At 37.8% G+C, this 25723-nt stretch overlaps 1 protein-coding gene across 5 annotated transcripts in view; it reads right to left on the bottom strand.

Annotated features, from left to right (window-relative positions):
- Positions 1-25723, bottom strand: part of LOC117430770 (probable E3 ubiquitin-protein ligase MID2) — a 124648-nt gene that overhangs the window by 49687 nt on the left and 49238 nt on the right. The window contains exon 1 of one of the 5 annotated variants that reach the window (XM_059000643.1): positions 11434-11598. The exons of 3 other annotated variants lie outside the window; for them this stretch is intronic. The gene's annotated coding sequence lies outside the window, so the exon portion shown is untranslated. Of the gene's footprint in view, positions 1-11079; positions 11339-11433; positions 11599-25723 lie in introns of those variants that run through there. One more of the 5 variants, XM_059000646.1, reaches the window with a different exon arrangement.

The following is a 25723-nucleotide window of genomic DNA, read 5'->3' as shown; positions in this document are numbered from 1 at the left end:
AGAGGCATCCTTGTGGCAGCATAAGAATTACATGAATAAAACAGAAACACTGAATAATAAATCACACTATTTTATAATGCAAAGCTACAAGTCATTATTTTGATATTTGCAATCAGAATGGTTCTGAGCTCTGCTTTTCTAACATTAGGATTAGATATTTCAACGCCATTCATCAATCTGCTTCTGTTCTTTACCATGAAGTTGTAAAGTCAAAACATTGCACAGTTTCTCAGTTCCAGCATTAGCAGTGTTATGTACTTTATATCAAATCAATACCAGTATATGATATTCATACAACAGAGATGCCTTGTTTTTCCCTGTACAGTTTTCTAGCTTAAGGATTTAGTTCCATCTGCTGCTACTTGGGTTCCATGGGCTGTTAACCTGAGTTGCCCTGAGCTTGTCCCGAACGATTGGTTACAAAACTAGTGAAACGAGTGCACACAACAAACATCCGATAGGTTTTCTTATTTTCCTTTGACAAGCCCAGGGCTCGGCTATGCAGGCTGCTGTGATAAGAGATGGATGGGCAAGCTTCAGCCATCTACAGAACAACTGCCACTGAGCCGTGTGAGTCTGACAGGTATGCTGAACAGAATGATGTATTGTGAACCCCGAGAAAAAAGCTAAAACAAACCTCCTGAATAACTGATCCAAGGATCGCGCTGTCTAATTATTGTTCAATTAAATTACCAGGAGACAATATACAACAGAAGCTTGCAACTTTACAGAAGATTACCTCTAGGAAATAAATATATATTACTCTAAGTATTACAGAAATATAGCATATAGTGTGCTCTGTAAGATACAAGCTGATTTTGTTCCAGCCTAAGCACTCTAACCTCCCGTGGAGTGGATATCAGCTTATACTGTACAGAACCCTTTACGATATTCCTCGTATTGCAGCATTCAGTTAGTTTGTATGTGTCACATTTCTCATGGATTTGTACAAACTCTAATTTAACTAAAAATCATCCTGATTTGGCCATCATTTACAGTGGTTAACCATTGCCTCACCTTACTTGGTATATGGCACCACAGCTACAAAAGTCATTGTCAGATCATGGAGATTCAGACTATATAACACATTCCAGCCTTGCGTTAACATGAAGCAATCCTGGTTAGCAGTTGCAATGGTGTACTGATTGTCAGTATTTGATTCTGTGCTTGGAATGGAGTTTAGTCATACAAAAATACACTCAAAATTGCTACTTTGTTGTCCCAGTGCTGCTTGAACTAGTATGCATGTGTTTCTGAGTAGCTTTTCTTTTTAGCTTTGAGGCTTTTCCCGTACAAATACCTTAAAAACAGAAATAAAATGTATATTAATATGCTTGTCATCTCCCACATCTCATTATGCAGCTCAAAAAAAGCTTGGATTGTAAAATAGATTTTGTATTTTCTTTGTAATGTAACATTTACCCACCATCGTTGCTCTTACTGAAAATACATCCAACAAGACACCATTTTAATACCAATGTATTGACCTCCAGCAGCACTCACCACCATTGGCAACACAATGGTTGGACACAACATTAAAGTAAAATACTATAGGACATGAACATGATTATATGGTACCTGGTAAGCTGTCAAATTTAAAAGTTACCACTGTGGTACCACTCTACTAACCAGTTTAGTGTTGAGCCACTCTATAAAATCACTGAAGGTCAGGTAAAGTTAAATGCATAAACAATCACCTTTGCAGCTGAAGTTTTAAATTCTGAAAATATGAAGTCTGTTTCTAAAATGGTTTCTTAACAGAGCAATTTTTTTTTCATATATCGTTTCCTGCAGTGATTTAGAGAACAGATCTCAAAACCCCAGTGCACTAGAGCAGACATTTACCTGCAAATAGGGTGAAACTGTTTACAAAATCCTTATACCAGCAAGGCAGCCTCTATCAGGAGCATTCTGTTACTTGTTATACACACTTTGCAACAAAGAACTCTTTAGTTGCATTGCCATATTTTCAAAAATAAATTGTGTTACATATCATAAAGATATCATAAGCAGAGGAATGCTGTAGCAAAGTTGTTTTCGGATGTATAGAAACAATTATTTACAGACAGTGATTTTTTTTTTTTTTTTCAGTAGCATTTTAGCTGTATCGCCCTATTAGCAGGCAAGGGACGCAATGTATTGTAAACATATGTCAGCCCTACTCTGGAATGCACACAACTCAATACAGTCTCTTATCTAGCAGGTTGCTCCTTATCTGGTACCGGACATAGTAGAGGTTGCAATTAATCAAAAGCCAGAATCTGGTAGATAGAGAACTTCTGAATGTATTATTAATGTAATCCAAACAGTAAGAGTTAAGAGAGATAATTCCACATCCGTCGTCTTCTTCAGGTGATAAAAGCAGAAGAATGCAACCGCTGAAATCCTGTGAAGTTCTGTGACACTAAGGAGTATTCATCTGTTCATCATTTGCTGTTAAGATGTGTGTTTGCCTTTTTGTGGCTGATGCTTGTCCTATTGGATTCAGATAGCGCGTCTGGATTTTACTGCTGGTTAGTTGTTCTCCATCTCCCACCCCTATGTGTGGGTTTATGTTTATATCCAGGGTAAACAAAGCTGTAACAGCAGACTTCACCTCGTGTCAGTCACAGTGTTCCACTGAACATTAACAACACGCTCAAACTAAGCATGTCTTAAACAAATGGACACTTCAAAAATAACATCTGTCATCTATCTATGCTGTCCTTGCTACTTGAAAATGGCAGAAACCCAAATACAGATTAAAAGTAAAGATTAAACAAATATTATATTTTTAATGTACAGTTTTAAATTGGATGTGGGGCTGTAATAAATAGCCTGTCCTGTAAAGAAAAAAAAAAACTATACATGATTCTGGTAATCCAGTACAGATGTGATATTGTGGCACCTTAATAGCATACACTCTAGTTGTTTCTTGCAGAAACAGCATCATGAAAGCAAGTACATGTATCACAGCAAATACCAATGCATTTACTCAGCTTTTACAACATAGCCAATGTGGAACTGCATAATTTCTTGCAGCCTGTTCAAAGTTGATGGGATGGTGCTTTTTATTTTTTGTTTTCTTAAATGGAATTTGAAAACAATACTCTACATTAAATCAACTATAAACTACTTACTATTACTTACTATTAAGGAAATGTAAAAGGGCCATTATATGAAAAAAAAAACACTCAAAACAATACAGACTGAAGGTTGGCCTAGAGTGATGAACACCATCCACAGTGACCTAGAAAGTAAGCAACCAACCACAACGTACCAAATGTCTCCTTTCCACTGCCTGGCGCTCTCGGCTATGGTTGCCCACGGCAACAAAACAGGGTGTTTCCACAGCTCACCTAAGCATGGCTATCTGGTCAGGTTTTATATCTCATACTTAATGTAGCCAAACTGGCTACACAGGAAGTTCATCATAGCAAAGCCAGGAGGTGCGCATAGAGAAGAAACAGGAGAGGGAAATTGCTGCCATTATGGCTGATTTTCTTTCATATAGGTAAAGCAAGTATTACATTTTCTTTATCGCATTCACCGAAAGCAGAGAATGAGTCTATGGCTACATTTATTTGTTACTGCCAGTTTCTTTAAAACAAAACACAATATGATCCCACAAACCCCAATGATCTGAGGTTGGCCAGGTTTGGAAAAAAGCACTGACGCGCTCTTTTGATCACGGCGACTAGCCGCGGGCAGCCGAAGTGTGTCACGCCTGGCTATGGAAACGAGGCAAAAGCATCCTTGGGATTAATCCTCATGACATATCGTCACAAGGCCACATTCCACCTGCTTGCTGCAAACACCTGTCTGGTTTTGTCCACTGAGAGTTACCGTGCCACATTCCAAACTTCAATACCGTTATTGTGGATGGATGCAGGAAGCCACAACACATATTTTACTCAGTCCATTTGGTGGTCATTACAGAGGGATTCCATATAGAAATACTGAATACAGTGAAGCTTAAAGTAATTAGGAATTGTGTGTAATTGATTAGTATGTTAAATGCAGAATAAAATATAATTACATGTATAACAGACACCTAAAATACATAACAAAATATGAATAACAAAAGAGGTTTCCAAGTTTGGCTGATGACAAATTGGCTCTCAAAACTCCAGGAAGGACTGTCTATTGCAGCTAGTTGTGGCTCAACCATACTCAACCGGTATCAGCACCCAGCAGCTTTGGAGACTTGTCGAGGTGCAGAAGAAAATGATCAAAATCCTTCCTGAACCATGCAACAAATACGAGAGCATGCACTCACTGAATTATTTGCTGGCACCTTTTGATTTTCAGCCTGGAATGTTTCCCAGGAGGGTTAGTAAAAGTCGTGCCTGTTATTTATAGATTTGCAGCTGGCATGGCGAGTGCTACAAGGCTGTCACACAATCGAGGGAGGACTGGGAAAACGTCACATGGAAGCCAAAAGTGTTCCATACCCAGAGGTTGCGTTCCCGCCCTGCACCATACTGAACGAGTCACACGCGGCTATTTATAAATACATCCACTGTATGGAATTTCCTTCTTTAAATAAGCCATTGTTTTCCTCAGAGTGTTTTTTTACATGTTTCTGTTGTATTAAAATGCTAAGTGTTTTTGGTTCGGTCTCTGTTTATGTCTATTAGAGTAACCAGTTGTTTAGACAGTATGTTTGCTTTGACAAGATGTGATCAAATGATCATCACAGACGTATTACTGTCAGGTCAAAAACAAAAAGGAGTCAACATATTGTTTTTTTTTTTCTCAGAGCCTACAAAGTTCAAGTTGCTTATAAAATGTTATAGCTAACTTGAAATCTGCAGTGCTTAAGAGCTGAAAACAAGTAAAAAGGCCTAATTAAGAAAATGATCAGTTAATTTAAGGGTTTTGTTAAGTAATTAAGAGCTCAGTTGGAATGAAAACCAGCAGACACAGGGGGTCCCCAGGACCGGAGTTTGAGAAGCCCTGCACTAATGGGTGCAGGAAATGAATATGTAATACCTTACAGGATTCACAGAAGACAACGGTTGCTGCATCTCATTTCAAAGAACAATCCCCATCATTTTTGCTACTTCCTTAAGAAATGTATGTCGAGCCAAACGTAATTCCCTGGCGATCACAAAGGCTGGCATCAAGTATTTTCCAGTTCATTTGAAGTAGAGTGTGCTTCAACTTCCACAGCATTCCTGATTGAAAAATAAATAATTGATGGTTGTGCAGCCAATACAGATACAGAGATTACTCTGCATTAAAATGTGCTTACTATTAGAAAATGTGATCAATTTCAAATCACAGAACTGCTTGGTTTCATATAAACTTCCCAATTTCCTATCTGAAATGGTTTATTAATGGTGGTGGAATCTATATTAGCATTTAGAAATATAAACACATTCAAATTAATGTTATAACTTATCCAAAGATTGAATTTTAAATTATGACACCACTATCCGTAAAGAACCAAAAAAACAATAATAAACTCTTTGCAATTATTTTACTGTGCAGTTATCACTTTGGTCTTCAGCCACTGTAGTTACGTGACAACGCTGTCTCCGAGCTAACAACCAAGTGCAATCAAACTACTGAAAAAAAAACAATTTTTCAAGCATCCCATTACAAAGCACATTTAATACACTATCAAGGTGAAGATTGAGAAGATGAGCAGGCTTTATATCATCCTCATTTATTATTTCTAGAACATATACGAAGTTGAAACAATTGGATAAGCGGTACTCCTGATCATATAAAGATTCAAAAACATTTCATATGGACACACAGACAGAAAGGTCTCTCCAAAAGGAAAAATAATGTCTAGTCATTTAACACTTCAGGTCTCACCACTCTTGTAAGTGGTATCGGACAGCATAAGGATAATTAAGTGGGAGAGTGCCTTGCTATTACAACAGGGGATGTGATCACAAGGCAATGTTGGAACTGCATTCATCCCAAATTTGCTTTGACGTGAACTCATTGCGACTATGGTGGAAGGATGATGGGAAGGTCATTAGTTTGGCAGTTTCAGGCTGGGGATGACTCGATGTAAAGCGACACAAGCAGGGAAGCAAATTAAACAGTTTTCACGATTGAAAATACATCATTTGAGACATCTCTTGTGTAAACATGTTATGTCGGCTTATTTGAAATAATTTACTTTAAAAATCTAGCATCTCAAGTCAAACCCAAAAGCAATAAAGGAAGGACACTGCCAGTGAATACTGGCAACATCTCTAGGTTTTACTGGCATTAGATACAAAGCGTGTTAAACAGCTTGGTTTTATTTATTTTACTATATATGCGAGTCATTCCTTAAGACAATTTATTTTTTTTTTTTTTAATGGAAACACATTCAACAAGCTTTTAAATGATACTAAGGTCACTTGACTAGGTTGTCCCCTACATGGAAAAGGTCTAAAGGTTATTAGAGCACTTTGACCACCTTCAAACAGGTTCTCACCACATGGGCTTGAGGTACACAGCTATTTTATGCCTGCACACACCTACCCTGGTACTATTTTCACTAACCCATGTGGTTCATGTATCATCTTCCACAAATGGAGGAAACACCTCCCCAGGATTTGGTCCACTTCAGCTGTAGGGATCCATGTAGCAGAATTTGAAGGACAAGTCAACCAGTACTTAAATTAGACTACAGGGACTAGTATTTTTTAACATGCAGTGATTTCAAATGTATTACATAGGAACAACTTATATAACAAATTATACTTGAAAAATAATGAAGACAACATTATATATGAGGGATTTCAATATTTGTACTTACATAAGTCCCCAAGCCTTTTTATAATTAAGTACGGAGTATAAATTGGGCATTAATTCATCCAGAATGGCAAATGACACTGTATATGTATAACCTAAATTAAACTAAAGGCAATAGACAAATCAATATATAAAATATACCTTCAATTAATAATCCCTTAGAGGTTGTTCAGAGATTACTTATTCCTCTAGCTGGTCCATTTACTGATATAACAGAACTCTGTGTCATAGATGCTGATTGAATATGACTGCTGATAGATAATGAGGAAACAGCTAGCAGAGAATTCAAGGAGAGCATTCATGTGCTTTCTACTGTGTGTTATTAAAATTAATTAATGTCTCAAAGAGGGGAATCCATTCATAATGCATGATGCCAACTTATGATTGTGACTACAGGCTTAACATCGTTTAGGAAAGGAAGCCCTTAGGGAGCATTGCAACAATATTGCTTAACAGATTCATATGAGAACATCTCATTTTCCTTCAAAACAGTAAAAAAAAAAGATTGTGTCTTTATAAGCTTTAAAAGTTCAAGTCTAGCCTTAGTATGGGATCATTGGAAATGCTGCACATAAATCAAATAAATTAGAACTAGCTTAGATAAGGTTAAAGGAGGTATTAGACTGTCCCATGGTCACACATAGTGGGACTGGTAAAGTAGGGACTCAGGACCTGTACCTCAGGTAAGGTTACATCTAAGTGGTGCATCTGAAAAAACTGCAGATCTCCAGTGGCATATGGATAAGGAATGAACCAGCTCTGGTATGCGAGAGGAATATAAAAATACAATATACTAAATTAAATAGAAATGATTCAACTGCTACGTTCTTCTGCATCACACCAACTAATCAGTGTTTCATGGTGATTAGAAACCCGTCAACAAATGTTTTTTTTTTTTTTTTTAAACATTTAAAATATCTAACTCTGCAGGTTTATTTACATTTTCAGTATTTTTCCTTCCTTCCATTTTATTCTTTAAAGCAAGAGGTGCATCTTTTATTCTGTGTTCATCTACCATGTGGTAGTGCCCTGCAATGCACCTTCCTAATTGGTGGACACAAGTCCTAATGAAATCATTCAACACTAGAGACAGATAAGAACCAATTAACAGTTTCAGAGTCTAACACTGAAAGAGGAATGGAACTAATATGTGGTTTTTACCAGTGTGCCGTGCTGACTGGAGTTATCTTTCTATACTGTGATAGCAGTCTGCTGTTTTCAGCATATGTATCCATCTTATATCAGTCTGCATTAACAATCAGAAAGAGAACATATATATTTTACAAGATGTTTTTAACATAAGTGGTATTGTTGCAGACTGACTAAGCAGTAAAATAATCTATAAAAACACAAGGAAAGGTGTATTGCATGGTGGCTTTAGTGAATTACTGGGGGAGGGAAGCTGATCAGTTAGACCACTAAAGAAGTAGACTCTGACATACATGCAAAGAAGACAATAAATAAACAAAAGCAGCTCCTACATGGAAGTTTTTGCTTTTTTAAAATTAGTATTTAAAATGATCCACCAGCTGCCGCAGCCTGCCATTGGGAATGAAAGTGAAAAATACAAACCACCCAAGCGTAACATTTAAGTTACAGTATTTGTCTTGTCATTTAAAATATTTTTTTTAGGTTGCCTAGTGTTTGTACAGTGGGCTGAAGGCAATTGTTGAAGGATGGCTCTTTTCAATCTTATGTTTGCTTTTCCTGCCACTGTTTCTTTAGAATCAAGTTCAGTCTTGCAAAGAAGGTGATTTTGAGAGGTTTCTGTTGAACAATCTGCAACTTGACCTGTCCCTTTAGAAGGCTGCCAAAGTAAATAGTCGACTAAACTTAAAAACATGAAAAGCTTGCCAAACAAGTAAACATTAAAGTTATTGTGATTTACCACACAAATACAAACACAATTCATAAGCCTATCACTGTGCACAATCATACACACTTATCAGATCAACAACCTGTACGATTACAAGCTAAGGCATGCCTCTGTAAGCGGCACTGACAGAACCCCATACCTACCTACCTGACTAACAGAACGCCAACCCTGGTCCTGGGGACCCCCTGTGTCTGCTGGTTTTCATTCCAAATGAGCTCTCAATTACTTAATTAGACCCTTAATTGAACTCATTATTTGCTTAATGAGACTTTTTCAATTATAGCTCTTAAACAGTACACCTGTACGATTTACTAAGGTCATGTCAACAAAGCTGGGGTAATATATTATATATCAATTTTGATGATTTTTTTTTAGTGATTATATATATATATATATATATATATATATATATATATATATATATATATATATATATATATATAAACATTTTAAATAATTCAATATACATAGATATCTGGTGGTCCGTGGAAAATGTTTAAATCGCTGTTTTGCAGAAAGTAGCAATGTCGAATGCCAAAGCATGGTGCGAACTACCTAGTAAAATCTAGAAAGGAGCTGTATTTTAGTGCAACATTTACATGGTTGATGGAAACTGAACTTTTGTAGTACACAGGCCAACTTAAATTTATTTAAAAACGTTTAACTTGTTTTGTGCCGCTGCACACCCCAGGCAGAACAGGTCTTGAAAACGGGAGTTATAAACTGCAAACAGATTATATTCAGTAGTATACCAAGATTAAATAACCATACAAAAGCTCCGGTTTTTCGTACAGAAAACCAGATTACCTGGATCAGCGGAGCAATAAACTGCAGTTTCCTTTACTTCTCTGATCTGCTTTGAAGATCAGTCATTGCTTAGTGCGGGGAAATCCGACCCGCATGACGTCTGTCATATGCTAATTAAAAATTAAAGAGTACCATGGACAACTACTATAGACCGTGAATTTCCATTGCTTCATTTATATTTGCTCTGAAAGGTGACCAGAAAGTCAGATTCCATTGCAATGCGAATAACCACGTTTTTCCACGGGCAAGTACAACAAGTATGTTGACGAATAGCTTTACTGTATCACAATGTTTTCACTGCTTTTTTTGAGTATCCCATCTTAACCAATATGTTCTCAATTGCTTTAAAAACACTTTGCTAATATTAAGACATTCTGTATGAATACATTCTGCTTCCACCATTTTCTGATATCTATATATATATCCAACGTAAAAACAGCAAACTGGCTGCTTAATATTTTTCAAACCCATAATTTAGCATTTCTGTTTACTGTTTCATTTTCACAGCAGAGCGGAATGTGCAGAAAAAGTAACCTCTCCTATGACAATAAGTCCAGAGATGGGTCTCATTAACTCAAATAATGCTTTTCCAAAACCCGCAGTAACTCCAACACGCTGGGTTAGACAAATACGCATTAAAAAAAAAAAAAAAGTTTTAACAGCGACCGTGTAATCAGTTTTTGGAATGTGGACAGCGGCTTTCAGGAAGAGAATGTCGAGCTGTAATACACAATTCAAATCACGGCGCAATTAGAGATTGTTAAACTGCATCTCTGGAATTCGAAAAGGCGACTTAATACTGAGTTTCAAAGCAAAACATTGCGACGTAAACGCGAGTTAAAATGTTAGTTTTACAGGGAACAGAAGCACCAACCATATGTGAAAATGCTACCGAAGTTAATGAAACTGAACTTCACCTAATACAAAACACGTGGAGACGTCACTGTATGTAATGAGCTATTCCAAATACATGTTTTTATAAATGTATTGTTCATATCATGTAAGGCTAGCCAAGAAAATTCCTGGACTAACGTGAAACACCGTGCAAGACCATGCATTTGCGTTTAGCTCTGAATTTAAAGCAATTTGCTACAATGTATTCTGCAAAGCAAAATATTGCACTTGTATAACGAAATAGTTATTTTGTAGCAGGAAGCACTGAAACATTGTAAATAACATTGTTCACACAAACCCAGAATGATACATGTATCAATCTCTGAGTATGATCGTGTTATTGGTAATGCAGTTATTGTGTCACTTTGTATACACGGTTTGTATCGCACATGACAATACCAAACCATTCTGTTACGCCTCACCCTTTAGCAACAGTATTGACTGTGAGATTACGATTAAAAACACACATTATATTTGTAATCTTCGAATTATAAAAGTAATGAACTGCACTGCTCTACAAAGAGGCTCCGCTGCTGTTTTTAGCGGTCTTTCCAATACAAATTCACAGTATGCTAAATAATGTTTTCCCATTTATCCGCGCACAGCAGACGGTTACGATTAGGGATAGTAACTTCAACGGCATCACTTTACAACCAGTAGTATCGGAGAAGACGCAAAAATTAAAAAAACATTGCTATCCTTTGCTCTGTTCAGTCTGATTATAATTACTCAAAATTATAATTACTCAAATCCTTTACCATCATCTGTATCCAGTAGAAATCCAAAGTCTTCTTAAGGGTGTGGATGCCAGGTATTTAAAACAAATTTACGTATATCCTATTTGTCTCAGTCCCACGTTAGATAATGAAACGGCGCTCTATCCTATACTTGCTTCTTAGTATCTCGTCTTAGCTGAAGTGCGCTTCGAGTTCCCACAGTACAGTGTAGTCTGCCGGTGAGTGTTAGGTTTCGCAGATATCTATCGGCGCAGTGTTCCTCCTTCGTTCTGCTGCTATTCCTGTGCAGAAGTGTTGACACTCGGCATTGAACCTGGAACCCAAACAACAAAAGACAGACAGACAAACACACACTGGGGGGGAGGGGTTACCTACCAGCTTATTATCCCAAGCATTCCCTTTTTCTGTCATCTTGAAAATAGGAAGAAACGAAGTAAAAAATAATAAAAATACACCCAGAAATAGTAGAACTACAAGACCGTGGCTCAGTGTGGTAAAAGAGAAAGAGACTATGATCCTGTCTAGCAACGCAAACCTCAGCGGCTCAGGCAGAAAGCTTTGGCTTCGATACGTAACTTCGGGGGGGGGGGGGGGGGGGAAAGAGACAGACAATTGCAGGAAACCAGCTCCTCCCACCCCCCCCTACAAAAGGAGAAAAAAGCAAAGCCCGCAGAACTGCACGAAGCCAGAGTAAAAGCTATACGCACTCTCCTCTCCTGCAATGGAAATGTCAGGTTCTTAAAAGTTGAGAAATGGCAACCTCTACTGATAGTAACCACTGCACCCTTAATGATAATCGGATGGTAAATATTATTATATGTAGTGTGGAGATTACAATAAATCCCATACACTATCCCTGAATTACCAGTGGTAAAGTTGCACACAAATTGAGCACCTAGAATGGGCCGGCTGGACCATTTGATAATATAGGATTCCCAAAATGTGCACGGGATACTACTGAGCGAATATGATAAATGTAAGAATGTAATTGTGATAAGTATTATATACACTACTATTATTATATGTTATTACAAACTAGCTCCCTATAAGGAACAAAACAAGCTAGTAAATTTAAATTAAATTAAAAAGCTTTATGCATCTTGAAATTATTTATACATATAATCGCAACAAGTTAATGATAACATGGATTTCCTAATTATTGGACAGCAAGTCACACCCCTTACCAAGGTTCTTTGCTAAATATGAATTTCCCTGCACAATTCTAAAATCGGTTGGTTTTGTCTACCAAGACATATCAGAGCTATTCCTGTTGGAGTTGGATTTTTAATTTGCACGCACAACAGTAATGCCATTAATGGCAATAGCATTATCAACGGGACTGTTATGTGTTTACATTTAGTGGTAAAAACATAATACTCATAATGATACAATGATGAAACCCTGCAACAATTCTAGTACACAGACACTATACTGCAGATACTCTGAACATAGGAACTTGTATTTGCAGTGATGCATAAACATTTTAAAAAAAAAATCATTGGTGTATCATGTCACGATTAAGACATTTGATATGAGCTGAAAGTTCAGGAGCGAATGCTTCAAAGTTAGACAGAGGGCACCTTTGAATCACAACATGGTATGACGGTCATTACCTAGAACTCCATGCAAGTCTGCCCTCTAATAAAATAAAACTACCAGGCCACAGGACATTGCTGTTGTCTAAACAAAGATTGAAGCAACCTGTGACAATGTATTTGAGCTAGAATACTGATTTCTGTTAAATGAGCATCCTAGAGAGTCAACAGTTAAGACTTGGTTAATACACCTTTAAGAGCATGCTGTAAACATACTTAATCACAGATTAGGAGCAACAAGTTGAGTTGAAATAAAACAGCAGTCAAGGGCTATAAAACATATCGGCTGGGCTACATTGCTTTTATTTTAGACGTCATCCCTGCATTTGATGATATCAGCCATCTACATTTTGAGCAGGGGACAATAGAAAGCACAACAAGGCCATTAACTAACAGAGGATGTTGTTGAACTCTTTCCCAGGAAGAAACAAAGACTTGAAAAGCAGGCACGAGAACCCTTTGAAACGGCAGCTGCACAACAGCTAGAAAAGCGGATAGAAGTCAAAGTCGTTTTTGAGTACCGCGTTAGAAAACTGTGAGGAGGAACCTGCAGTTGTCAATGCCTTTCCAAAAAACAAAAACAAAAGGACTGCAGCTCAGCCTTCAAATTTTAAACTGCCAAGTGTGCTTCACATTATTAAAAAAAGAGGAATCTTGGGCATAAATGGAAGTGGAAATGGCTTCTGTTATGGTTTTAAAGCAGCAATGTCCCGCAGCGATGTTCAATGTTATAGTAAAATATTGTATATGATGAAAAATAAAAAAAACGTTTAAATTATAGCTTTGGTTACAGTTTAGGCATGTTTGTCTTAATGAATTGCAGACTGCAGAGTTTAACTTCATGTGGGATTCTAATCCATTTAAGCTAAATATTCCATGTATGATCAACAGTTATATGCGTAGCTGCATTTGCTGAGTGGTCTATGCCTGTATTTAGCAGGATACCAAAACCATTTTTCCAGTATTTAGCATACAGGTAGAATTCTCCCAGAATTCCACTCAAATTGTATTATGCAGCCAATACAATTTCAAGTGAGCTGACATTTTTTATTCTAGTAAATTGCCCTCCTGAGATTTATTTTAATGCCAGCTTCTCTTTCTTACATTCTTGTTGCCTTTCGCTGACAACATTCTACAGTATCTGGCAGATGTGTTTTCATTGGATTTTTAAAAGAATAAAAACACCAGTAATTCGTTTCTGCACTGTCAGCTCCAGCCTCAGTCGTCATCCACATCAACATACTGTTACGTTGGCCTTATTTGAAAGTTCTGTGCTGCACTAATCTATCTGCATGTCAGTGCTGCAGTACTAACATAACAACCTTGATTTCATCACCGTCTTGTTTCAGTTTAGCTTCGTTTTTCACTTCAATCCACACCACACTGCCTGCCATCACAATACGTTCATACTTAGAGTACAATACAAAACTGTCAGCGTCTCTCTGTAAGCCCTTACCCTCTTTGTTACAGGAAGCCCTGTGATCCCCAGCTGTGTGATAGAAGCAATACAGAGATACCTTTGCTCTGAACACCTGGCAAAGAACACCTGGCTGGGGAGGACAGCCATTAAAGCGTATTTTCACATCTAATCTGCCTGCCACTGAATAATGTTCATGTAATTGTTTGAGGAAGATGTTAAATAGATATGTAAACAAATGAGATGGCACATGGCTTGACATCTCTTTGAGCTAAAATAAATATATATATTACACAAAATGTACATTTGTACACTCCTTACTTTACGAATGATTGCCTTGAACATGCATTATTTGTAAATGTTCTTCCCCCACTGTTATGCCTATCCCTCAGATAGCCAGCGATCCATTTTCAATCGAATGAGACTGAAAGCATTGTGAACCATGGTGATAGAATGAGCTCAAGATTCAAGCTGACAGAAAGCCATATGACTGTGAAGGACTTTTGCATTTTCTTCAAAGTAGATGGCATGCTTGACATGTGATTCCATAACAAACTGCAATTACCTGCGCTGTATGGAAACCCGGACTGTGAAATGCATCATTAGTAACCTTTCCTTGATGCAGTACTCTAAATTACAGGCACTGGACAAAACACAAAGGAGAAACCCTCGTCAAAACGCTGTCAACAAGATATATGGCCACCATGATGTTGAGGGTGGAATTTTGAATATTCTCCAGAATAGCCACAGATTCATCACTTTTATGACTGGTCTATATGAAACGCCACTTGCTTGTGCATTACAGTATATGGAAGCACCTGCAAACCAGGCTTCCACTATTAGCCCTTTATGAAAAACTGTAAGATCTGCCTTGCAATAGGAAGACACAGCTTTTATACATGTCAGGAATTTAATTTGAACAAATTGAGAGAGCATAACTTCTGCTACACAATATATCAAACAAGGACTATTATTTGTTAATGCTCTTTAAATTTTCAAAATATATATCTTCAGTAGCCCAATAATCACCACCTAACTCAAAACCTGTGTCACTACGGATGTCACATTTGATCCACTTTCAATTAATTTAAGTCACGTTTTACAACATAATCCCTGCCTGAGGGCAGCTTTTCACACACTGTTACTGCCCAGCACAGCTGCCATGCTTCGAAACCCCTCAGTATGTGTCAATCAGGACCCAGATGAACAGTAATATGCCTTTCATCTAATCGATAGGTGCAACACCCATCATGTGGTACCTCTATCTGCTAATTCAATGTTCGTAGGTGCCAGACCACAGGGCTAGACCCTTCCACGTCTTATTCAGTGGGGCAGTCATCGGCCTGATAGCAAATCAATTCCACTAATAGCCTTGTCAAGAGCCACGCCTGCACTCATGCACGAAATGAGATCAGCTTGCAATGCCAACCAAATGATAGAAACAGATACCATCAGGGACATTTTACAGGAAGCTGTGAACACATTTAAATCGATACCTTCTTAAGTTGCAAAACAGATTTTGGTTTATGATTTGATTTGCCCCAGGAAATTTAACAGACAATAATGCAAGCAGGAAGTCTTATGTATTTTATAAATATATAAATATAAAGATGATTAAAATAGACAATAATGTTTTGTCCAAATAATAGGCCCATATTTACAGTCAAACTATGGCAATTGTTGTTTGAATATAAAAATATGTTTAGGGATTTGAAATGTGCAATATTGCTCATTAACAGTGTTGCCTTTTCAAGAAGTCTTGTAATACAATATTGATCTCTACAAGCAGCGAGAATTGTTGATTTGGACACGGTTAAAAGTCCACAGAATGCTTTTAAAAACCAATATTGTATAGTACTGTATATGTGAGCAAAAGCACAGCTGTTTTCTGCTCCAAAATATCCAGTCTGTCATTTTTAACATAACACCGTGTTTATCAAAAAGCAAAGAAATTGTTAAAAGACACCAAGATAAATCTGGCATCCCAAAGGCCCTTTGAGCTTAATTGCTAATAACTCCCTAAGTAGCAACTGCATATAACAGATGAAATTCAATAGCAAAAAGTAGAACTCAGTTTAAGATTCATGTCTGACATAATTATTTCCAGATTTTCTTTCATGGCTGCTGTTTTCAAACTGAGGAGACAATTTTAAATAAAAGCAGAATAAGGCAGTGCCAAGATCTCTGAATACCTGAACATGCTGCAGCCAAGTCATTATCTACAGAGACATGCTATTTTATTGCTTTAGCTGTGCAATATATATACCATTAACCCCATAAGAGGAGTACCATGTATTTTTCCCTAGAAGGTCGTCAGTATTATGTTGTGAATGCAATTCACCTAGATGCATGTTCTGGTACAAGATCCCCAACCAAGTTACAGAACACATGTTAATGTGGGTATAGTGGTTCACAACTGAAATGATGGTTTAGTGGTTTCCATTCCCAGTGCGCATTAGTCCACACCAGTACACAACAAAATCACCATACAATTCAAGATCTCTGCTTGAGGCCATCACTGATGGCAGGGGTTATCAGGTCAAGAATTAGGTACCCTCACTTGCAAGGTTGTGAGTTTAAGCATGACCATTTAGCCTCAGCTTTTCTAGGCAGTAAGTTGACACATCCCTTTGTCTAAGAGTTAGAAAGGGAAAACATACATTGAAGAAATAATAAGCACTGTGGCTGTTCATGTTACCAAGAAGCATATATATATATATATATACACACATACAGACGTGCTCAAATTTGTTGGTACCCTTACAGCTCATTGAAATAATGCTTCATTCCTCCTGAAAAGTGATGAAATTAAAAGCTATTTTATCATGTATACTTGCATGCCTTTGGTATGTCATAGAATAAAGCAAAGAAGCTGTGAAAAGAGATGAATTATTGCTTATTCTACAAAGATATTCTAAAATGGCCTGGACACATTTGTTGGTACCCCTTAGAAAAGATAATAAATAATTGGATTATAGTGACATTTCAAACGAATTAGTTTCTTTAATTAGTATCACACATGTCTCAAATCTTGTAATCAGTCATTCAGCCTATTTAAATGGAGAAAAGTAGTCACTGTGCTGTTTGGTATCATTGTGTGCACCACACTGAACATGGACCAGAGAAAGCAAAGGAGAGAGTTGTCTGAGGAGATCAGAAAGAAATTAATAGACAAGCATGGTAAAGGTAAAGGCTACAAGACCATCTCCAAGCAGCTTGATGTTCCTGTGACAACAGTTGCAAATATTATTAAGAAGTTTAAGGTCCATGGAACTGTAGCCAACCTCCCTGGGCGTGGCCGCAAGAGGAAAATCGACCCCAGATTGAACAGAAGGATAGTGCGAATGGTAGAAAAAGAACCAAGGATAACTGCCAAAGAGATACAAGCTGAACTCCAAGGTGAAGGTACGTCAGTTTCTGATCGCACCATCCGTCGCTTTTTGAGCAAAAGTGGGCTCCATGGAAGAAGACCCAGGAGGATTCCACTTTTGAAAGAAAAACATAAAAAAGCCAGAGTGGAATTTGCTAAAATGCATATTGACAAGCCACAATCCTTCTGGGAGAATGTCCTTTGGACAGATGAGTCAAAACTGGAGCTTTTTGGCAAGTCACATCAGCTCTATGTTCACAGACGAAAAAATGAAGCTTTCAAAGAAAAGAACACCATACCTACAGTGAAACATGGAGGAGGCTCGGTTATGTTTTGGGGCTGCTTTGCTGCGCCTGGTACAGGGTGCCTTGAATCTGTGCAGGGCACAATGAAATCTCAAGACTATCAAGGCATTCTGGAGCGAAACGTACTGCCCAGTGTCAGAAAGCTCTGTCTCAGTCGCAGGTCATGGGTCCTCTAACAGGATAATGACCCAAAACACACAGCTAAAAGCACCCAAGAATGGATAATAACATAACATTGGACTATTCTGAAGTGGCCTTCTATGAGTCCTGATCTGAATCCTATCGAACATCTATGGAAAGAGCTGAAACTTGCAGTCTGGAGAAGGCACCCATCAAACCTGAGACAGCTGGAGCAGTTTGCTCAGGAAGAGTGGGCCAAACTACCTGTTAACAGGTGCAGAAGTCTCATTGAGAGCTACAGAAAACGTTTGATTGCAGTGATTGCCTCTAAAGGTTGTGCAACAAAATATTAGGTTAGCGGTCCCATCATTATTGTCCATGCCATTTTCATTTGTTTTATTATTTACAATATTATGTTGAATAATATTCCGTGGAAATCTGCCTGGGAAAGACCCCCCCGCGAGAGATCTGAAGTTTCAGAGTAAAACAGATAAACTTTTATTAACCTCTCCACTCTTTAATCTAGGTCAATAGCAACCACAACACGATACTGAAACCAGAAGTGCAGGTTCACTGTCTCCAGAGAACAACCTGAAGATGATCCTTCTCGTGAAGAATCTCTTTGATCATTTAAACAAGCAGCTGGCTACCAAGTATACACTAATGACAACAACATACTGTATCATTATTACAACATTGTCTCTGCAAGCCAGTATATTATAATCAGAGAACTCCTAGCATGGAAACACCTGTGGTCTAAATTATCTACATTCTCTCTCTCTCTATATATATCGGTTCACACATCTCTATCTTTTAGTTTGGCCTTGCTTACATCTATACACCTGGGGTGGAAGAGTGTCACGATGTGGCTTTTTTTTTTTTTTTTTTTTTTTTTTGGTTATGCTTTTTCAGCTGAGACTGTCTGTATCCTACAAATAACAGAACTATCAAAAGTGCAAATGAACAAGTACCCAGAACAGTCCTGCATGTAGTTCAAGTTCAAATAGTGCGATTCATTGAACATATTCTCTTTTTAAACTAAGCGAGTCTGCAGCAACGTATGAAACATTCAAAACCCTAAGTACTGTTTTTTTTTAATACTCTGCATTTTGATATGGATTTTTAATTCCATGTGCAGTTGTCCTTGTATTGCATTTACAGCAGCGTTGTGTTCACGAAGAATCACTGTAGTGTGAAACGCTTAAGATTTTCCCTGTCCCGCCATCATTTAATTAATATGTTCTTTATAGTGAATTATTTGCATTTAATTTGCAGATGCTTAGACAATCCAGAATGGGTAAGCTCTTAGTTACTCGCGTATACAATGGTTTGCACCTTGTAAGAGGAGGTGTAAAGTTTTTGGAGGGTCAGCCATTGCCCAAATGCAAGGCTAAATCCTTACATCTCATTACAATATTTGCACCTCTTTTCTGCATTTGAATACCATTTAAATATATTAATGATGGCAAAGTGCTCATTTGATAGCAGGTGCAGAACAGCAGGTGAAAACCATTCTTTACATATGTTGCATTTTTAGTGAACGCTAAAGTCCCACTTTATGGCAGCTAAACAAGTTTTTTCGCAGCGATATCAGTGTTTTGCAGCCGCAAATCACTTTGCACATCGGCACCATAATATGACATTCATGAATTTGACATACATCCAACATGCATTATTTCCACATGGGTACATTTTTCTGCACGTGTGGAATACACCCTTAACTGTCATTTGGTATTAGATCATGTTTTTGTACAAACCTAGTGATGCAATGAGTATTATTAAAGGTTGGACTGATCAGATCTCCAATGCTTAACCAGAGAGATGAGAAATCGAATTGCTTTTTTAACGTAAAGACTGCTTGTATCTTCCATGCTGCCCACATGTACTGCAGTTAATTGAAACATAGTGAATAACATGGCATCGAGTAGCCAGCCAGCTGTAACAAATCTGGCAGACTGTGGTATGCATTCATACGTACAACTACAGTTTTCTACAAGGAAGAAACTTTCTTCATTAGGAGCCTAGTTTGCATATGTTTCTTTGTTGTAGAATATGCTTTATCAAGATTTCTCTTGGTACGGCTTTCAATGAAGTTTTATAAAATGGCAAGAATAAATAAATCTAAATTGGCTTACAAGTGTTCCAGCCTGTCCAAATATCACCATACTTTCAGAACCACTCTGCCTGATTCAACCAATTCACTTTGGAAGGGGTGGCATGGGATAGGGGGTACCCTTTGTAAATCTGCACGCCTAGGCTGTAATGATACTTGGCTTTGCCTCATGCCAAACACCCCTAGGCGTGCAGATATTGTACCATATTTGACCACCGTGGCATGTGTTGTTGCTGTCATAACTATATACTGTGCCTTGTCTCAACACCTTACCTGTTTAATAATATCTTATTATGCATGTGTCTATCATTCTCTATTGTTGTTTCTGTAACTGTATTTTCAGCCCCATCTGCTACTGCAGCCAAAGTGAGCTTGTAAATATAAAATTATCATAGGTTTCACAGTGCTATAAATTACCACTGCGCACCTCACTTTTGAAAATCCCTCACCTATTTAAATGACTGCATTCATCAAAATGTACCGTGTGTCCCTTTTAAAAATGCTGCATTCCTTTTTTTCACACAGCTGGAACTCTTCCTCAATATTAAGCAGGGCTAGGTGCCTGCAACACTGTCCTCTATGACCCCTTGGTGTTACTTCTATTACCCTGTTGCCCAGCTTTCAGTATCTACGCCTGGCAAGTTCCATTTTGCTCTGTGGTAGAAATGAGCAGTGCATTTGTATTGCAATTAACTCAGGCAATCAAGAAAGCAATTGCAGTAGCTGCTCTCAGTATAATAATTCAATAAAATGATTACAGAAAGCTGCTGCTACATCTATTCAGTCCAAATTGCAAAGCTGTTTTGACAGCACATTGGAGTGGAAAAAGAGCAGTTCCAAAGGTCTACATATTATCTTACAGAAGGCTCATTTTACAACAAACTACAATACAGTCCATATTTTGTGCACATTAAGAATAAATAAAACAAAAACACACAACAAGCTGGAATAAGGCCATGGTCAATTTTTTTTTTTAAGCAAAATATATGAACATGTGGTTCCCATTGCGGGGAAGGCTTTTCATGAGTTTGATGTGTTTATTTTGTGCTTTGGAATTTTTTTGTTGTTGCATGTGTTTATTTTTGTCTTTATAGGAACTACAGAAGTCCATTATCTTTCATTTGGACACACATCATTAATCTAGCTTTCCTTTTGTAGGTGTGAGGAATGAACACTAAGGTAAAATACAACACTGATACAGGACCATCATTGCTGCACAATCCTCTCAAGAAGCTGAACACAGGCTAATGCTGAATCTCAGGCATTTCATTACCAGCACAGTATGGCAATCACAATCTACATAGGGTCATCTTTTATAAACAGTAAATCCATCCTGTGGTTTTTTTTTTAATTGTTTTACATTAAGGGGGTTTGCAGTAAACATTTCGTAAACTAAATTACAGAACACCCACATGAACTGTCTATTGGTTGATTCATGTTTCTAGGATCATTGGAGACAGATCTTATACAGAAAGAGCTCCAGTATTTAGTAAGCCTGTGAAGTACCAGTGTGCATATGGATAGATCTTGGCTAATGTTTGTAGATTGGCCAATAAGATAAATCACTTTGCTTTGAATGACGAATGCAAACAGATGCACCCATGCAAAGTAGTCCTGTAAGATAACTGTGCTGGCGTCAGTGTAGCACACAAAGCAATGACACTTGTACCCAGCCCTGTTCGTTTGTGGACTGGACAACAAAGCCACTGAAGAAGGGTGGTGCCCACAGACACTCTGTGGAGTGTCAGAGGCTCTGGTTGAACTTGTATCTCCTCACTATTTCCATGAGGTGGGTCCCTTTCATACTAAAGACAAGCATAGCAGTGATTTAACATAACTAATTCATTAGCTGTATGCCCTTTGAATAATATTACAATGGTTTTAAGTAGGTTTGCACAAGCATTACTGAGATTAACATAAAAGACCTGAATGTTTTGAGGAAATCTCACCGTCGGGTTCAACAGGCAATAGCAGCAGGTGCAATTAAGCCAACAGAAAATGCTTTGGCAGATCCCTCCCCTTTTGATGATGATTGGTGTTTGAAAAGCAAAATGCAGATCTTTGTATTAAATGTCCTTGACACGAATTTGCCAGTTGGGATTGTTTGATCAGTAAGTGAGCACTGAGAGCTCTGTGTGGATTACCAGGGTGTGCCTGGAGCTGGCTCATGCACAGAGATTAAAAGGGGATACCTGACCCAGAAGGCAGTTCTTCACAATAATCTTATAATATTGTAACATTAAACAAAGCATGATGAAACAATATCAGTTATGTAATTTTGTACTTTAACAAACAAGTCAATTTCTTAAAAATGTGCCAATCATAAAGGTTTGATTTTATATACGAGCCATACCTGTAGGCCCAATAGTGAAAATAATGCTCTTAGCCCCTTTTTCACCACCTTTAACCTCAAACTTCGGGGTCTTGTGATTTTTTTTTTTGGAATAAATAGTCAATCCATTGCCATTACCCAAAGTTTCCTCCTCTAATAGGAAATTGAAGACAGGAACACATATTGCACAGTGGTCCTGATATGGTAGCAAACTGCTGTGCATATGGTACAGTAATGGATGGCCAGTGTGTTTCTAAATATTGAAGGGTGAAAACATTAGCCCTGGATCATCAATCCAGCAATGGCTCATACCAGCTGCAGTGCTGTCTTGAATAATGTAGTACCGCTAGAGGAAAAAAAAGGCCTATGATTAGTAGATCATCTTCATATAAAGCCTTAGAATGTTCACCCAGTAAAGGCAGTACTGTGTTGGGAGGACAGTGTGAGACACACAATCAGGACCTCACTGGTTTGAATCCTGGTCATGCGGAGTTGCCTATTTTGTCTTAGCACTGCACTGGTCTTTGCACTCCTGTGGGTTGGGGAGGAAAACCAGTAGGGGACAGTTCACCTCTTTGCAGTTCAGCAGCTCCTGCTGGTCAGCTGCACGAGTCCAGGAGCTGACTTCCCAGGCTGGGCTCTTGCCTTCAGTGAAAAGAGGCAAATGGCTTGACAGCAAGAACAGAGGTTGCCTGTTGATATTCAGTCCCCCTGATCATTAAGTGGGCTGCAACGGTGAGGTGACATTGGGTAAATAATTTGTGCTGACACGAAAGATCACGTTTGCTGACTTGTTAATATGACACAGGGGCGATGGTTTAGAGATATATACTCAAAGGCCTTGACATCTATTCTGATGGCCTATACAATACTTGACACTGATCGCTGATTTCTCTGTTCTTAACGAAACTCAAACAATTCACTTTTGTAAAATGCCCCAGCATTTAAATATTTTATGGGCTGAGAGTATCGCTCTGGCTCTCAACCTGTTATTCAGTTACATCAATAAAGATCTGATGTGAACATAATGAGGTGAAAGGAAAAAAAAATACCACCACTCATTAACTAATGCTTTCTGTGACTGATTTAGTAATAAAAATGTAAAGTACATAAGCAGATAAATGATTTACAGTAATGAATGCATTGCTCATATTAGTCAACACTGTCACACTCTCCATCTTGCTTTCCACTAATAAATATAACATCTGCCCCCTAATTTGCCACAGCTGTTCTGTTTTGGCAATTGTGAGTGAAAGCTGATGGCCAACACAAACAAATCCTTTTCGAATGAAGAGGAATGTATTTGCCAGCTAGTATTGAAAAGAAAGAGCACATTTCTGCCCCTTGCTCTGGACAATTAGATAGTGTTAAGCTGTAAAGCTCCAGCACGGAGGTGGAGGCACATTGCACAGTGCACAGATAGCACCTTGGAGCCAACATCTTTTGAGCGTGAGTGGGTGTGACTGTGATATTTGTTAATGTTAAAATGGCACTTTACAGTACAAATATCCTTTAGTACACAAAAGTTTAAAAGTACAGAGATGAGCTCTTCACTGAAGCTAAATCCAGCATTTCTAATATAAACAGAAAGGATGCTTTATATAATAATAGTAAACATGCAGATGACAGAATTCCTCTGGTCCTCAGATATCACCATACCAACAGAGAAATATAGAAAATTGTGAAAAGAAACCTTAAAATGTTACAGCAAGACCCATCTGCATCGCCTATTTCCAAGACTCCTCCACTGATATCATATAGAAGAGACAAGAATCTAAGAGAATCTGTAGTCCACAACAAGATTTGTTCTTCTGGTGAACTTTTAAAAAGGCACAATTCCATGCAATAGACCATGATGCACTACCTTTAAATACATTAACACCCAAACATAGATCAGCGGCCCTAAATCATCCATGAACATTTTACATGCACCTCTAAAGGAATAGTATACTGCATTATCTACAAGAAATGCAACAAACTGTACATTCAGAAAACTCAAAGACGTTTAGCAGACCACTTCGTGGAACATTTAGAAGCATTCAAAATCAACACATTTCCACGTATTTCATATACAGTCTATTATTCATGTTTGTGTCCAGCACAACAATGATAAATTAAGCAATGTCTATTTGAAATAATAAATGGTTTAATTATGATGTATTAGGATTAAAAACCTTGATCATGATTAAATCAAACCCATGAAAGGGGTAATTTAATGGAATCATTAAAACAAGGTTCATCTATACTGTTGTATGATTTCCAAGACATTATTGTGTAGCTCCCAATAGATCATGATTGATGATAAATGGAAAGAAATTAAAACAGCATTATTGATATGACAATTACATTATAATGATGGATAATTTAAACCCCATAGTAACTGTTTAGAAGGCATCTAGCACTGTAGTTGCCCCAAAGAAATAACTAAATGCTGATATTATTTATAAATATATCATTCTGCAAGGGTTAATAAAACTTAAGATGGTAGGCTGTACCATCCATCCCCCAGTCCTTTCCCAGTCCACTGTCTTCAGAAATAAACAAATGTATTTGTTTTCATTTGCTCAATATCACATTCATCAATTTGAACAACAGCCTACTATAAAACAGCAAAAAAAACTGGTGCATGGTGCACTGCAGTAGCCGGGAGTCCTTGTTTTAAGGTACTTCATCCTTTGACAATCAAACCAACACTAAAATGTAAGCTGGAAAACTACTAAGTCCAGGTCAACTTTTTAAACAAGAGCTAGAAGCAGATCGACACCGATAAAATCAGAGGTGACAAAGCTCAGGTGTGTTCTGTTCTGAATCTGATCTGACTTTCTCTCCCCTGTCGGGGACAAACTTGAAAAGTTTAAGTATAAAATTAAAAGCAACACTGCCTGCTGCACTGCAGGCTTTAAACTCGGCCTGCTAATTCACAGCCGTCACGTGCTGGGATGAAGAAACGGTCACCTCCTGAGTCACAGCAGCCCTGTTTACTGATAAATGAATGCAGTTACATTGCCATACCAATGAATTTACGAGTTTAAGTCCTGTGTCAAAGATTACTACTGTACTCTATCAGGTGGTGTTTTGACAGAGCAAGCCTGTCTACAGGCAATTCTGTTTAAACATAAATAACAAATTACCTATCTTTCTTGCTTTTAACTGTCACATGCTAGAGTAATATTAGAGCTATGTTATGCCCTCTGCCCTGGAAAGACTGTCCCTTTTAGCAAGTATTCCACTGTATCAATATCCTGTCCCACAGTTTCAGAAAAGGATGATGACACAATAACCTTTTTAACCCTCATTTGCATACTTGTCTTTTACAGTTGAATTTAATATTTAACATCTTATTAACCAACTCGTAAACCTACTGGCCAATACTATTGTCACATGACCAAATCCAACCAATAGTCACTCAAGCG

Source organism: Acipenser ruthenus, chromosome 26 (assembly GCF_902713425.1).
Source record: "Acipenser ruthenus chromosome 26, fAciRut3.2 maternal haplotype, whole genome shotgun sequence".
Classification (NCBI taxonomy): Eukaryota; Metazoa; Chordata; class Actinopteri; order Acipenseriformes; family Acipenseridae; genus Acipenser; species Acipenser ruthenus.
Note: the sequence above shows the minus strand (reverse complement) of the source record. Positions and strands in the feature narration are given on the sequence as shown.